The 16,366-nt window shown below is 39.0% G+C and overlaps 1 pseudogene; it reads right to left on the bottom strand.

Moving 5' to 3' along the window:
* Nucleotides 1-14,777: 14,777 nt before the first annotated feature.
* On the bottom strand, nucleotides 14,778-15,319 carry LOC110539578 (elongation factor 1-gamma-like; annotated as a pseudogene).
* Between the last annotated feature and the right edge of the window lie 1,047 nt (nucleotides 15,320-16,366).

Raw genomic sequence — 16,366 nt, 5'->3', positions numbered from 1 at the left:
CTTAAGACTGAATCAATAAGAAAGAAACCATGTGATACTGAAAACCTTACCAAGTACTCAGGGATCTTGGAGGAGAAACAATTAGCACTTTACTAAACAAGCATAATCCATGACTACATTCTAAATGTTCCTTAACTACATTTTAAATATTTGTTCTTACAGCCACAGTCACCTCTCATTAAAGAAATTTCTCTTTGCAACAAAAAGACTTTATTTTTTTTTTTACAGAAAACCCAAACCAATCAAAATGAAGAGTTGTAAAACTAATTCCAATGGATATTTCTTTCTTTACTTTTTTACAATTTATTCATTTTATATTCAGACTGTAGCTCTCTCCATCATCTCCTTCTTGTCCCAACCTCCCTCCCTCTCTCCCCCATCTCCTTCCCCTAGTCCACTGAAAAGGGGAGACCTCCTCCCCTACTATCTGACCCTAGCCTAAGAAATCTCATCAGGACTACTTGAATCCTCTTCCTCTGTGGAAGGCCACATCACCAGTGGGAAGTGATTAAAGAGCTGTCAACCAAGTTCATGGCAGAGACCACCCCTTCTCCCTTAATTGACCACCCACATGGAGACTGAGATGCCTATGGGCTACATCTGAGCAGGGGCTAGGTTCTCTCCATGCATGGTCTTGGTTGGTGCATCAGTCTTATAGACCCCCCTGGGCCCAGATTTTTGGCTTTGTTGGTCTCCTGGTGGAGATCCTGAACCCTCCAGGTCTTTATATTCCCCCTTCTTCCATAAGACTCCCTGTGCTCTGCCCAAAGTTTGGCTTCGAGTCTTAGCATATGCTTTGATACCCTGTTGAGTAGAGCCTTTCAGCTGACCTAAATGGCAGGCTCCTGTCCTGTTCCCTCTCTTCCACCACTTCTGGCTTTTATCCTGTTTGTAATTCTGAATGAGAATTAAGCATCCTCCCTAGGGTCCTTAGTGTTGTTTAGCTTCTTTAGGTTTATAGAATTTAGTATGATTATCCTATACTCTATGGCTAATAGCTGCTTATATGTGAGTATATACTATGCATGTCTTTCTGGTTCTGAGTTACCTCACTCAGGATGATCTTTTCTAATTCCATCCATCTGCCTGCATATTTCATGACTTCCTTGTTTTTAATAGCTGATCAGTATTCTATTGTGTAAATGTGCCACAATTTCTGTATCCATTCTTTGGTTGAGGGACATGGAGGTTGTTTCCAGCTTATAGGTATTATGAATAAAGCTACTATGAACATAGTTGAGCAAATGTCCTTGTAGAATGGCGTATGCCCAGGAGTGGTAGAGATGGATCTTGAGGTAGTGCTAGTCCCAATTTTTTTGAGAACTCACCAGATTGATTTCCAAAGTGATTGCACAACTTTGCATTCTCACCAGCAATGGAAGAGGGTTCTCCTTTCTGCACATCCTCTCCAGCATGTGTTGTCACTTGAGGTTTTAGTTTTAGCCATTCTGATGGATGTAAGATGGAATTTCAGAGTTGTTTTGATTTGCATTTCCTTTATGACTAAGGATATTGAGTACTTCTTTAAGTGTTTCTCTGCCATTTAATAATCCTCTGTTGAGAATTCTCTTTCTTTTTAATTTTTATTTAACTTTTATTAATTACACTTTATTTCTTTTGTATCCCCCCATAAGCCCCCCCTCCTCCCCTCCCGGTCCCACCCTCCCCTCCCTTTCTGCATGCATGCCTCTCCCCAAGTCCACTGATAGGGGAGGTCCTCCTCTCCTTCTTTCTGATCTTTTTTTTTTTTTTTTTTTTTTTGTTCTTCTCAATGCAGTTTATTCAGGAACCTTGAACAATCTTCTGATCCTGGGGAAAGCCAGCCCACAGCTTAAAATAGCCTCTGGGTAGCCAACCCCAGTGTGCCATGTGGGCAATGCAGATAGGTCCACATACATGGAAGCAAGCCAGATCCTCAGCCTTAGCCAAATGTGGAGTTGTTTGTGACAAAAAGCACTCACCATCATCGGGAAGGTGGAAGGCGGAAACCAGATCCATCTTTAAGGCGCGGCATTACGCAGCTCTCTACAGTTCCCCCTTTTTGTTTTAGATGCATCAGTCAAGAGTAGAGGCCTGATCTCTGATATTAGAAATAAATTGGAACTTTGTACCAATGTTCATTTAGGTGTCATTCACCCAAAGAGCATCAGACCCGTCTGATCTCAGAGGCGGGACCTGGGGCATCAACCTGCAAACCCTTAGCCAAGCTAACTAAAAGGCAGCGAGACACCATCCAAATCAACAAAATCAGAAATGAAAAGGGGGACATAACTACAGACACTGAGGAAGTCCAAGCAATCATTAGGACTTACTTCAAAAGTCTATACGCAACAAAATTTGAAAATTTAAATGAAATGGACAATTTTGTTGATCGATTCCACTTACCAAAGCTAAATCAGGACCAGGTAAATCAATTAAATAGTCCTATATCCCCAAGGAGAATTTTCTTTAAGTATTTAAGTGTTTCTCTGCCATTTGATAATCCTCTGTTGAAAATTTTCTGTTTAGCTCTGTACCCCATTTTAAAAATTGGATTATTTGGTTTGTTGGTATTTAACTTCTTGAGTTCTTTATATATTCTGGATATCAGCCCTTTGTTGGATATAGGGTTGGTGAAGATCTTTTTCCAGTCGGTAGGCTGTTGTTTTGTACTCTTGACACTGTCTTTGGCTTCACAGAAGCTTTTCACTTTCATGAGGTCCCATTTATTAGTTGTTGATCTCAGACCCTGAACTGTTGTTATTGTGCTCAGGAAGTTGTTTCCTGTGCCAATGAGTTCAAGGCTGTTCCCCACTTTTTCTTATAACAGGGTTAGTGTGTCTGGTTTTTTATTGAGGTTTTGGATCCACTCAAGTCTTCCCATTCTTTCTGTATCTCTTCAACACAGTACTTGCAATCCTAGCTAGATCAATAAGACAGCTAAAGGAGATCAAGGGGATACAAATCAGGTAGGAAGAAGTCAAAATATCACTATTCACAGATGTTATGATAGTATACATGAATGACCCCAAAATTCTACCAGGGAACTCCTACAGCTGATAAGTACCTTCAGCAAAGTGGCTGGATACAAAATTAACTCAAAAAAATCAGTATCCCATACAAAAGATTAATGGGCTGAGAAAGAAATTAAGGAAACACCCTTCACAATAGTCATGCCAAAAAAAAAAAAAGTATCTTGGAATAACTCTAACCCAGCAAGTCAAAGACTTGTATGAAAAAACTTCATGCCTCTTTATAGAAAGAATTTAAAGAAGATATCAAAAGATGGAAAGATCTCCCAGACTCATGGACTGGTAGGATAAACACAGTAAAAATGGTTATCCTAACAAAAGCGATGTACAGATTCAATGCAATCCCCATAAAAATACCAACACAATTCTTTACATACCTTGAAAAAAAAATCCTAAACTTCATGTGGAAAAACAAAACAAAACCAGAGTAGATAAAACAATCCTGTAAATTAAGATCTTCTGGAGGTGTCTTCATCCCTGATCTCAAACTGTACTATAGAGCAACAGTAATAAAAACCACATGGTATTGGCATAGAAACAGAAAGGAGGATCAATGGAATCAAAACAAAGACCTAATAATAAACCCACACACCTATGGACACCTGATTTTTGACAAAGATGACTAAACTATACCATGGAAAAAGACAGCATCTTCAACAAATGGTGCTGGTCTAACTAGAAGTCCACATGTGGAAAAATGCTGATAGACCCATATCTATCACCAGTGAATATTTCTATAAAACACTCCCTTACTTACATAGGTTTAGGTAATATTGGTGAAGAGGGTGTGGAATGATTCTAAGAGCAGGAGGATCAGGTATTTTTCTGGGAGAGTGTGTCTCCTAGTAATGTCAGAATTAATTTTTAAAAATTTTCTAAAACTAGAATCTGTGTGCTCTTGCTTAGTTTCCCTAGTTCATAAAGCAGTCTTGTGTGTGTTAACCATAGAGGATTAACCTTGTGAGAGTGGCTGGTTAGGTGATCTTGCTCATCTGCCACCTAGGTCTACCTCTCCAAGTTGAAACTTCAAAATTCCTTAAGCATAAAAAATTGCAATTATAGGCTACATCTGTCTTGCCATGCATCATTTCATAGCAGGAATTCCTTTTCTTTCTTTCCTTATTCTTTCCTTCCATATTTGTTTAGTATTAATTATGCAGTTGGTGCTGTTTCCGATGCAAAGAACATATGCACAAGCTCCTTCTGTCTTCAGGGATCTTGCAGTTACAGGAGATAAATATCTTTAAATGTCTGACTTCATTTGCAAAAACTAAACTCTAAGAAACTTAAAAGGAGAAAATTCTTTAGGGAAGTACAAAGTCAAGCTTAATTATCAAGGATCTCAGGAAAAAGACAGATAATGATATCCTTTGCCATTGCACACCAAGCTGGTTACAATCTAAGTTAACTGGAAAGGCTGTCAACTAGTGGGAACAGAATACATTGCTTCCTTTTCCCCCTGAATTGTAGAGACAGAGAATAGGATTCCAGAACTGCTAGAGATAGTTATTTGAAACTGTTTGGTGTGGTATTTACTACTTAAACAATTGAAATAAAAATGAAGATGAGTGGAAATGAAACAGGAAGTAGTTCAAACATTTTATAGTAGGTGTACATTGTAGTAATTTCAACAAGATATTTGAAAAAAATCTTTGTCTTTGGATATTTATCTTCTCTGAGTCGAAAGGGTTTAGTGACATGACAATGTAATGAGCAGTGTAGAAACAATGGTTAACTGACCAGCTTGCAGTTGAATTATGCTGTATAAATCTGTATTATCCCTCCTCGCCTTTCTTATTACTTTAAAGGATTCCCATATTTGACACCATGTCCTTTCAATAGCTTATTTCTGTAAAATTAACAAAACACCAATGCTAATTGCAGATGCACAGGAAAAGGTGCTTCCAGAAGACTCCTCAGGAATAACAGCTTTATCTTAAGTTTTATAGAGCCCAAGGCTGCTTTAATCTTTGATTCTCCTGCAGCAGCTGCACTTATCTTTCATGGGCAGATCTGAAAGGTAATAAATATGCGAGCAAATTGGCCAGGGCATAGTCTTTTCTTTCCAGTATCAGTGAGGGTTAGGATCAATCACACATTGTTTTGTATTACCCACATGTAGTTGTGGTCATAACTGGCCCTTGGTTATTGCTATTTGTTACCAAATAATTTTAAAGCACTTTGGAACTTTTATAGAATTTGCAAAGAGAATATTATGCCTCAGGGATGCCAATGCTACGGTTTCAATATTGAAACAAAATTTTTCCCCCACAGATAAATTTGTACCCATATACTTATATGGAAGTTGATAATGTCAATAAGGAAGTGGCCTCTATTGTCCCTCAATGTTCACTTTAATCAATGCAAAATAATGTATATTTTCAAATTCAGTTCTCTTTGTCTGTAAGGAGATAGAAGGAGAACAGAGGATAGAAGGTGGGTTAAGTAAAAGGGAGGCTGTATATAGAAGCCTCATAGAGAGGAAGGCCTCCCCTATCCCCTATGGGGAGGGACATGTGTGGAGAAGGGGGAGGAGAGGAGAGAGGGGAGCACAGGGGGATACAAAGTGAATAAAGTGTAATTAATAAAAATTAAAATAAAAAATGGAAAGAAAAAAAAGAAACCTAACAATTTATAAGCTGATTAAAACTATAATATGAAAAAGATAGTGTGATAAGAGGTATCTTGTGTGGGTAGACAGTATCATTTCCAGAAGTAATTTAATGAAATTATCAGTGTTATGGAGGGCATACATCTTTAATACTTATTGGTCAGAGAGCCTCTGAAACACTGTAAACAAAACAGGCTATTGCTTTAACTCTTGGTGCCCTATCTAACCACATAGGAAGACCCCAGTGCTTAGATTTACATGCTATCTCTACTGGCTAGATTTCATAGTTTTGGGAAGTGCTATTCTGGAAGCTGAAGAAGACATCAGGGGTGCTACACAAAACTGGACCTTCCATGCTACAATATCAGGTTGTCAAGTAAGTTGTGTCCATTGGTGCAACATGGTCATGAGGTAAACAACGATTTTATGACTGGATTTGAGGTCTCTTCTACAGCAGCTTTATATCTGGTAATGTAAAGTTGAACGAAAAGCCCTTGACTTCAGATGCTATGATCATGGGATCTAGGGAGCAACTTATAAGTTATATTTTGATAAACTGTTCTGTTGTCAAACCACCTTCTTTTTTAATTATTATTAATTTTTTTACAATTTATTCACTTTGTATCCTGGCCCCCTCCCTGTCTCTTCCCAATCCCACCCTCCCTCCCTCTTCATCCTCTATTCCCCTCCCCTGGTCCACTGATAGGGGAGGGCCTCCTCCCCTTCTATCTCACCCTAGCTTATCAGGTCTCATCAGGACTGGCTGCATTGTTTTCGTCTGTGGCCAGACAAGGCCACAGCCTTCCAGGGAGGGGTGATCAGAGAGCCAACCACTGGGTTCATGCCAGAGACAACTCCTGCTCCCCTTACTAGGGAACCCACTTGGAGACTCATAAGTGGTTATTAGGCATATAATATGGGATAAATATACTAAAAGCTATACTCCTAAAGAAGCTGAACAACAAAGAAGACTCTAGGGAAGATGCTTATTCTTTATTCAGAAGGGCAAAGGCGATAGACATCAGAAGCAGAGGAAGACAGGGAATAGAACAGGAACCTACCACTGACAGCCTCTGAAAGATTATACCACAGACAGCCTCTGAAAGACTCTACTGATCGAAGTATCAAAGCAGAGTCTGAGACTCATAGCCAAACTTTGGACAGAATGCGTGGAATTTTATGAAAGAAGAGGGAGATAGAAAGACCTGGAAGGGACAGGAGCTCCAAAAGGAGACCAACAGAGGCAAATAAATAAAAGGGGGCCCTGAGGGCCCTACAGAGACTGATTTCCCACCCCAGGACCATGCATGGAGAGGACTTAAACTCTTGCTAAGATCAGAAAGAAGGAGAGGAGAACCTCCCCTATCAGTGGACTTGGGGAGGGGTATGCATGCAGAAAGGGGAGGGAGGGTAGGATCAGAAGGGGAGGAGGGAGAGGCTTATGGGGGATACAAAATGAATAAATTTTAATTCATAAAAAAATAAAAAAAGTTAAAAAAAATAAAAAAAGCCCTTGCTCAGATGTAGCCCATAAACTCAGTCTCCAAAACACCTTCTTAATATTTATGTTTATGCCTAATGATTTATGCCTTTTTTTCAGTATTGGTCAAAGAAGCTTCTTTTTTTCAGTGAGTAATGACTAAAACAGAGAATCATAACTCCAAGTGCAGAGAATCAGTGGCTAGGAGTGCTCAGTCTGAGATTGGTTATCAATATCAGTTTTCCCCATCTAAGGTTCATGGAACTTGGAGGAAGAGAGGTGGAAACAGAGCCAGAGGATGGAGAGAAAATGCTGTCTTTCAGAGTTGACAGGGTTTATGTACACATCAACTCACAGCAGTGTGGTTGCCTATACAATCAAGTGAAGCAGAATTTTGGCATAGATGGGACAAGGTCTTTGGACGCTCTACACTTATTGGAGAAGCCGTTGACAGGTGATGTCTGCTGAGGAAGGGACAATCACTTTTCTTTATGGATCATGCTGCCAATAGATTGTGTAAGCACTGGTGGATGGTCCCATATCAAGCATGTATTGTCAGCACTTACTGGAGTCACATTTCTATTAATAAAATATAATAATAATAATAATAATAATAATAATAATAGGAGAGACACAGGTTGGTAGGTTCTAGGGCCAGTATGAGACAGGTATTTGGGGCATAGATAAGATGAAAACATTGTGTATGTATACCACATTTTCAAAGAATAAGTAAAATACTTAAAAATGTAATGCACAGAACTTAGTCTGATATAGAGGAATGCAGGACATTACTTCTGATGAATGATTCTTAACCTTTCATGATTTCTGTTCGTATACTTTGATATAAATTGACATTTCTATTCACTTAAGTAAGAGTAATAATTATAATTTTACTAGTTTACGTTGACTTTGTGAATTCATTATGCTGTCTTGGTCTAGTTTGTTGATTCACATAGAAATTTAAATGCCTCCTTTTTAGGATGAGGACATGATTTTTCCCATTAGGCATGAGTAGGGTTTGAAGTCTGCCTTTTCTGAGTTCCTGGGCCAGCCACTTCTGCACATATTTAAGCACTGTGCTATAATTTGGCCTTTGCTGATCTTTCTACATGTGCCTATGAAGAAAAAAAAGGTATATTGATTTGTTGGTGCATTTTGCCACTTTGATTCTCTCTCCCTAACCCTTAAAATTTGACTGTCTTTTTATGTGGACACATGTTTATCTATTTCTGGACTGCTATTTGCATATCACAGTCCTTGGCAAATAGTTGACAGTAAATATTTACACAGGCATCTATAGTTCATTATTTCAAAGAATTAAACCACGTTTATAATTTTGCTAATACGTATTATCAAATAATGTGGGAAAATAAACTAGAAACCTCATCCTAAGTTAATAAATCAGATTGTGATACACTGCATTGTGTTTCATATGTCCTTTCACCAAATTACCCTACTTAATCCCCTACTTGTGAAATTTTATGTAAGTTCCATCTGTAACACTCGTTAACAATGTTTGGAGGCATGGCTCTCTGCACACAGTTCTTTAAATAGAGCTCTGGCTATTTGAGAGAGGATATTTCTAGGTGAAAGGACATGCATATTCTCAAGTTTGATAGACACTGGCAAAATTCCAGAACACAACTCCAATTACCTAATCTTCACTGGAAGATTAGGAAGATTAATGTTTGCTTGGACGCGATACATTATTTACTTAGTTTTATATCACACTGGATACAATAGTCTAACCAAGACAGGTGAACTGTATACAAAGGGTTTTGCTGGTAATATCATATCCCATGTGAAGACTGTGAATTCTGTTGAGGTGGTTATAGGATATATAAAAATACTTCTCCCAAAATACGACAAAACAGTTAAAATGGGTAAAAAAAATCCCTAGAAATATGAAACATCTCACTAAGGAAAGAGGAAGCCTGAAAATAGGTCCATGAAAAGGTGTTACATGCAACTATTCATTAGGTGAATAAAAATCCACAATGATATGTTACAATACAGTGTGACTACAATAAAACAAAACAAATTAAAATAAAAAGCAGACAGGAGGGAGCGTTGTCCAGCTTGTCGGGCAACTGACTCATGGCCAGGTAGTTGGGAGTAAGAACATGAAGAGGTACAAATGTTGTGGAAAACAGCTTCCAGTTAAATATGGTCCTAAGTGGTCAGGAACCCTACTCCTAGGTATGCCTACCATATCACATGCTACCTTTGACAGCCACATACTACCAACTTGCCTATTTGTGTATGTGTGCATGTACATTGGTGTACATACATTTTAACTAATTGATTATCATAACTTTTATAGCTTTGCCATCAGATTTATGTAACAAGTTTTGTAACATAACAAAACTTGTAACAGATTTATGTAACTAGTTTTGGTCTATGATAGCTCATATTCAAAATTCAGAGAAAAAAATCACATAATTAGGGTTGAATTTAGGTTTTGTTGCTAAGAGTCTCTCTCTCCCTCTCTCCCTTTTTCTCTCCCTCCTTTCCCCTCCTCTCTATCCTTTTCTCTTTGACTTTTTGAGACAGGGTTTCTATGTGTAGCCTTGGCTGTCCTAGACTAGCTTTGTAGAACAGGCTGGCCTTGAAACTCATAGACATCTGTCTTCCTCTGCTTCCTAAGAGATTAAAGGCATGTGCCACCCTGCCTGGGGGAGAATGTGTTTCTCATATTGCAGAAAAGAAAATGTGCATCTTGACTGATGAAAGAACTTTCTTTAGGTTCAGCATCTGATTAGATCTAATTTATTCATTTATTTGCCCAGTAGGTTAGGTTCTCTGTTTTACCACTGTTACAAGTAACTGCAAATTTATCAGTACTGCTCATGGCTATAATCCCTTGAAGACTTGTACATCTTTTATTTTTGATCATATGTTTTTGAAAATGTTAAATTGTTCTAAAATTAAACAAAACAAAGCTACCCAGTTACAGTATTAGTAAAATTACCTGTAATGATTCATAAAGTTCATCTAATGAAATATACTTTTAAATTAAAATCATATAATTATGATATTTCTTGCTTTTTAATAAACAAGAACAATTTATATAAAGAAAAAATACAGTAGAAATGAGACTACATATCACTTTTTACTTTTGATCATTCTTATCTTTTGCTTTTTGAGGTGACTTCATAGTTAAAATAATTTCACTTCCTACTATGACTTCATGTTCTAAAATTTATGAGGTTGTGTTACAACTGATAGAAAAGCATACACCAAATGTCCCTTCGAAGATGGACTCAGTTATTCAGTTGACTGGATTAGAAGCTTACTTGCCTTCAGGATGAGAGGTATTATTGAGAAAAGCTCAGCTCAGACTTTCTTACTGATGGAGAGTATAATACCTTCTTGGATACCCTCAGATACAAAGCAAGTTGGAGAGGAGAAACTTGAAAAAAAAAAAAGAAGAATAGAAGAAAGTTTAGTTAATAACATGAATATTTATGAAGGGTCTGAGGCAACAGTAAAAACAAAAGATGGTGAGAGGTGATTTACTCAAAGTAATTTTTCTCTTAAGAAAATGCTTTCCCATAGATGTTTTAGCAATTACTTTATAACCCCTTTGCTTTTATCTTTGAAAGCCAAAGATAAATCATATTTCTGTAAAAAAAAAAAAGCAACTTAGAATTGGATTTATGCTAGTCAAAAATATAGTAAATGCCAAGTATGACCAAAAAGAAATGATTTCTGACCAAAATGGTAAACATTTCAATATATGAAAAGGTTATTTTATTTTATTCACTCTTTAAAAATTTAACTGGATAGAGTAGGTACTTTGTGAACATGACTGGATCTGTAATCAACTAGGCTAAGCTGTCAGACACACTAATGAGGATTTTTTTTAATCAATCTGGTTATCTCAAGTAGGAAGACCCAATCTAAGTGTGGGCAGGAGCATCCTGTGGTAGGCCAGCTCTAAGGAGGTCCAGAGAAAAAGCCTTCGTTTTGCCTCATTGCTTTAGCATCCTGCTTCTGCATTCTCCCCATTTGCGACTGCTCTTAAATTCTTTTGCTAATATCAGATCCCAGCTTCCCAGGCCTTCCTGCTTCTACTGAACACCAGTACCCAGGCCTTCAGCACGAGGTTGAGATGGGGAAGGGATCTAGCCTCATGGGCTGGGCAGCTACAATGTACTCAGACCTTCAACAGGAAGACAGCAAGTTATTTTATTATTTTTGATTATTACTATTTATTCACTTTGTATCACCACTGTAGCCCTTTCCCTCATCCCCTCCTAATCCCACCTTCCCTACCTCTTCTCCTCCCATGCCCCTCCCTCAGTCCACTGATAGAGAAAGTCCTTCTCCCCTTCCATCTGACCCTAGCCTATCAGGTCTCATCAAGACTGGCTGAATTGTCTTCCTCTGTGGCCTGGTACAGATGCACTCCCCCCAGGGGGAGGCAATCAAAGAGCCAGCCACTGAGTTCATGTCAGAGACAATCCCTGTTCCCATTACTAGGGAACCCAATTGCAGACTGAGCTGCCATGGGCTACATCTGAGCAACAGGTCTAGGTTATCTCCATGCATGGTCCTTGGTTGGAGACTCAGTCTCAGAAAAGAAATCTTTCCCCAGATTTCTTGGTTCTGTCGCTCTCCTTGTGGAGCTCCAGACCCTTCCAGGTCTTTCTATCACCCTCTTCTTTCATAAGATTCCTTGCACTCTGCGCAAAGTTTGGCTATGAATTTCAGCATCTGCTTTAATATCCTGCTGGATAGCATCTTTCAGAGGCCCTCTGTGGTAGGCTCCTGTCCTGTTCCTTGTTTTCACTTTCTTCTGATGTATATCCCATTTGCCTTTCTGAATGAAGATTGAGCATCTTACCCAGGGTCCTCCTTCTTGTTTAGCCTCTTTAAGTGTATAGATATTAGTATGATTATTCTATATTATATGTCTATTATCTGCTTATAAGTATATGTCATCTGTGTCTTTCTGTTTCTGGGATACCATACTCAAGATGATCTTCCTTAGTCATCAGGGGAATGCAAATCAAAACGACCCTGAGATTTCACCTTACAGCCATCAGAATGGTTAAGATCAAAAACCCAAGTGACAGCACATGCTAGAGAGGATGTGGAACCCTCCTCCATTGCTGGTAGGAACGTTAACTTGTACATCCACTTTGGAAATAATCTATTGGTTTTTAAGACAATTAGGAATAGTGATATCTCAAGATCCAGTTATACCACTGCTAGGCATATATGCATAAGACAGCAATTTTTTTGATTACCAAAACCACTTAGTGAAAGAGTAGGGAAGCCTGGAAGGACCCAGAGATGACAGGGTATCTACAAAAGGACCAACAGAGCCAACTAACCAGGGACCAGGTGGTCCTGTGAAAAACTGAAGCACCAATGAAGAACCATCCATGAACTGGATCTGCCCCCCTACACAGATGTAGCCAATGGACGGGTCCATCTTCACATATATTCCCTAGTAAGGGGAATGGGGCTGACTCTGACATGGACTCTGTTGCCTGCTTTCTGATCATGTTCCCCTGGTGGAGCTACCTCACCAGGCCACAGGGGAAGAGGTGGGTATGTAGGGAGGAGGGCTTCCCTTTTTGAAGGAGTAGGGAAATGTGTATAGGAGAAACAGGGGGGATGGTAGGAATAGGAGGAGAGGAAAGAGGAACAGTGACAGAAATGTAAAATGAATAAATAAAAAATAAAATTAAAATAACAGAGAGATGGTGAGAGACCATTTTTCTCCTCCAAGACCCTGTACCGAGTTGATGTCTTTGTGTCATGAAATGAAAATGTATGAAATCTTCAGCCAATGGAGTCTTATTGTGTAGTAGGCAGAGAAGAGGAATGAAAGAACTCTGTTGTTTTTATGGGCCTCTGACCCTCTCTGACCATCATTTCATAAGAACAATCACTGCTTTTTGCACAGGAACTTTTGTTTAATAGCTTATAACTTCTAAAAGCAACATTTTCAATCCATGCCGTGTATCTTCCTTCAAATTTTTAGGAAATTAAAAAAATAAAATTAGTTTACATGAGGAGGATTTCTATACAGCTTTCTTATAACCCCTCTACTTTAGTTAACTCTCCTCACCTGTTTGCTTCCACCCCCAGTGTTTCTTTTCTCTTATTATTTCCTATTAGTTTCGTTCTAATGTTGCCCTTTCTTTAGGGCATCACTTCCTAGTGGCCTTCTTCTGGTGCCCTGGCTACTACAGCAGCTCCAAGTTAAATAAACAAAGATTCAAAGCTGGGATCCACATATGAGGGAGAACACGAAGCATTGGTTTTTATGGCCCTACGTTACTTCATTCAATACATATTTTTTCCAGTTCCATCCATTTACCTGCAGATTTCAATTTTCTTCATAGCTGAAACTGTGTGGATGTATCACATTTTCATTATGAATTCATCCATTGGTGAACATCTAAGCTGATCTATTTCCTAGATACTGAGACTAGAGTAACAATAAATATGGATGAGTATGTATCTCTGCAGCGGGATACAGTCTTTTGACTGTATGCCCCAGAGCGGAATATCTGGGTCATATGACAAACAGTTCTACTGTTAGATTTTTGAGGTATGTACACACTGATTTCCATAGCATTCCAACAGTTTGAAATCCCACCAACAGAGATCGAGTACTTTTCTTTCCTCATATTTATTTTCATGATTTTATCAATGCAGACTTGGGTAAGCAAAAAACTTATCTTTCATTTCCCTAAGTGTTAGGGAAGTTGAACACTTTTTCAGATATTTATCATCCATTTTACTTTTGTTTTAGAATTCTCAGGTTGGATACATAACACAGTTTTGATTGAACCATCTGTTTCACTGGTGATTTTCTCTTGAGTTCTTCATGTATTCTAGAAACTTAGATGGCAAAATTTCTCTCCCATTTTGCAGGCTGTCTTTTCACTCTATTGGCTGTTTCACTTGCTGTACAGATTTCTTTGTCTGTTTATATCTTAGTTTGTACTTTAATTACATTTCTCACTTCCCATTCATCCCTCTATATACTCCTGCAATATAAACCCTTCAATATACCCTTCCCTGGTCACTTTCAATTTGTTGTATCTTTTTTTCCCTCAGTTGATGTTATATACATTTATATTTTTACATATATATATATATATATGTATGTATTCCCATATATAACCTGTTGCATCCCTATGATGTTACTTGTATGTGTGTTTTCAAAGCTGACCATGTGACACTATGCCACCATCGTGTGCCACCCCTCCCACTTCAAGCTTAACTCTTGCCTGTGCATCTTTGTGTAGGGTTGAGATCTTGAGAGCTTTCTCTCATTTCATACAGTCAAATTGTCAATTGTTAGTTTTATTTCTCAAGCAACTGATGTCCTATTGAGAAAGTCATCACTTATGTTGTAGCATGCTTCCTAACTTCTAACGTTTTATTTTATTTTGTTTCATTTTTGAGTTTCAACGTTTATGTTGCCACCATTAATCCATGCAGAGTGGATTTTTTGTTTAGAGAGACAAGGACCTAGTTTCAGTATTCAACATGTGGATTCCCAGGTTCCCCAAATACGATTGGTTGAAGATGCTGCATTTCATCCAGTATGTTGTTTGTTTGTTTTTTGCAGTGTTCAGTTTCCTTTAATGACCCCCATCTCCCTTGAAAGGTGGGTTGCAGGCACCTAGACAATGGCAAGACATGTTCACTTGAAGATCATACCTTGATTGATGTCTTTGCCCACATGCTGGGAGGTCCCCTCACATGAAAAGTACTCTCAAACCAGGGACTGGGTCTCTTCCCTACCAGGATCCCGTTTCCTCCATGTATACAACTCATAGTCCACCTGCATATCTAGACTCAGCAGAAAGGCAAGCTCTTGGCTCCAGAAGACCCAAACACCAGAAATGAAGCTGCTGTTGATGGTTTCAAAGAAGATGAAACTAACAAAGGCATTCTTCCTCAGTTTGTCCAGTCGCTGGAACATTCCAGCAATGAGGTTGCAATTCATGAGCTCTTCAGGGAAGCGGTACTCAGCATCCATCCTTATCAAAATGCTCCCCAAAATATGACAGTGCCACAGAGAGGGTGTCCTCACTGGAGTACTGAAACTCATCCAACACAAAGATGAATGAAAGGGTCCTTGGCCTTGGGCTCAGCAGCCAATGCTTGCTCATACTCATCCATCTCCTCTTCAGGAGCTGTGTGTTTGAGAGCAACGCCATCGCCTATGATGCAAGCAATCATAATGTAAGCTGCGTGGAAGTATGCCAGAGGCAGCAGCTCAGGTGCTGCAGTGAGTGAGCTTTGCCGACAAGAGACATCATTTCTCCAGCCAGCACCTGGGTGTTCCCCACCTTGCCCATCATGCAGCACAACAAACAGGACACTGAAAATGCTAAAGAGGAGGTGAAGCAAATCCTGGGGCTGCTGGGCACTCACAAGGACTTTCCTGGTGGGTGAGCAAGTGACACTGGCTGATATCACGGTTGTCTGCACCCTGTTGTGGCTCAATACACAGGTCTCAGAGCCTTCTTTTCGCCAGTATGTATTTTCACATCTTTATTTAACTATAGACAGCTGTATTTGTACATAGTTAAATATCTCTCTCTCTCTCTCTGTACGCCTGTGTGTGTGTGTGTTGGTGTCAGTATCATGCTGTTTTTATTAGTATGTCTCTGTATAATTTGAGACAGGTTATAATAATGTATTGAGCATTATTCTTTTTTGTTCAGGATTGACTTGACTATATGGCGTCATTTCCTTTATACATGAATTTTAAGGTTTTATTTATTTTTCTACTTATTTATTTATTTATTGATTGATTGATAACAATTTACTCACTTTGTAGCCTAGCTGTAGCCCAGGCTCAACCTCCCTCTTTCTCCTACTCCTATGCCCCTCCCCTAGTCCACTGATAGAGGAGATCCTCCTCCCCTTCCATCTGACCCTAGCTTAGTAGGACAAATCAGAACTGGCTACATTGTTCTCCTCTGTTGCCTAGCAATGCTGCTCCCCTATCAGGGGGAAGCAGTCAAAGAGCTACACACTGAGTTCATGTCAGAGACAGTCCCTGTTCTCATTACTAGGAAGCCCACTTGGATACTGAGCTGCCATGGGCTACACCTGAGCATGGGTTCTAGGTGATCTCCATGAATAGACCTTGCTTGGAATATCAGTCTCAGAAGAGATCCCTGTGCCCAGATATTGTGGTACATTTATAAAGTGGAATACTACTCAGCAATTAAAAACAAGGAGATCATGAATTTGCAGGCAAATGGTGAGAACTAGAAA

Source organism: Meriones unguiculatus, chromosome 7, assembly GCF_030254825.1.
Source record: "Meriones unguiculatus strain TT.TT164.6M chromosome 7, Bangor_MerUng_6.1, whole genome shotgun sequence".
In the NCBI taxonomy this organism is placed as follows: Eukaryota; Metazoa; Chordata; class Mammalia; order Rodentia; family Muridae; genus Meriones; species Meriones unguiculatus.
This window is presented reverse-complemented; position numbering and strand designations above follow the sequence as displayed.